Source organism: Physeter macrocephalus, chromosome 7 (genome assembly GCF_002837175.3).
Source record: "Physeter macrocephalus isolate SW-GA chromosome 7, ASM283717v5, whole genome shotgun sequence".
In the NCBI taxonomy this organism is placed as follows: Eukaryota; Metazoa; Chordata; class Mammalia; order Artiodactyla; family Physeteridae; genus Physeter; species Physeter macrocephalus.
The window spans coordinates 7,217,109-7,217,941 of record NC_041220.1 but is presented as its reverse complement, the minus strand read 5'-3'; the positions used below and the strand labels follow the sequence as shown (position 1 = coordinate 7,217,941).

Sequence of the window (833 nt, the reverse complement as noted above, 5' to 3'; positions counted from 1 at the left end):
GTGAGCCATGGCCGCTGGGCCTGCGCGTCCGGAGCCTGTGCTCCGCAACGGGAGAGGCCACAACAGTGTGAGGCCCGCGTACCGCAAAAAAAAAAAAAAATGTATCTATTCAAAAGCTTTGTTTCATGTTTCTTTCCTCTGAAATTGGAAATTCCTTAAGAGGCAAGAACTGAGGTATAATTTTTTAAAACTTATTTTTAAGTTTTAAATTTTAAAATAATTTCTAAATATTTTTAATTTAAATGATTAAATGTTTTAAAATATTAAATTACCTTTTTTTTTTTAATTTTGAAAATAAAATAACTGAACAGACAGATAAAATGTATTTTGGCAGAACAGGAGTTAGATGTTATGTACCATGTACCCAGTATGCAATATTTACTGACACTGAGAACCCGAATTTACTGGTAGAAGAAGAAAAGGGGAAATAATGGACCATATTTTCATTTCTAATTCTATTTCAAAGGAACTTCATATGTTTTTCTAGAGAAATAAGTGTTTCCTGGAAATAAATATTCCTAGACTGATATATAACCTGATAATAATTGAAACATTTTCAAAAGGACACCGATATATACTAGAGAAATAAAATTTGGTAAAAGAAATACCATCCTGTGTAAGCAATTTTTATGTCTGTTAGAACAATACAGAGGACATCTACACATTGGCCTATGCTGTGCTTTCTTTTCTTAGCAGCAAAGAATACTGCTATATATATATATTTTTTTAATTTTTATTTATTTATTTATTTATTTTCTGGCGGTACGCAGGCCTCTCACTATTGTGGCCTCTCCCGTTGCGGAGCACAGGCTCCGGACGCGCAGGCCCAGCGG

General features: G+C 33.7%; 1 protein-coding gene across 1 annotated transcript in view; it reads left to right on the top strand.

Annotated features, from left to right (window-relative positions):
- MARCHF1 (membrane associated ring-CH-type finger 1) overlaps positions 1–833 on the top strand; it is a 544,235-nt gene that overhangs the window by 374,123 nt on the left and 169,279 nt on the right. The gene's annotated exons all lie outside the window — the stretch shown is intronic.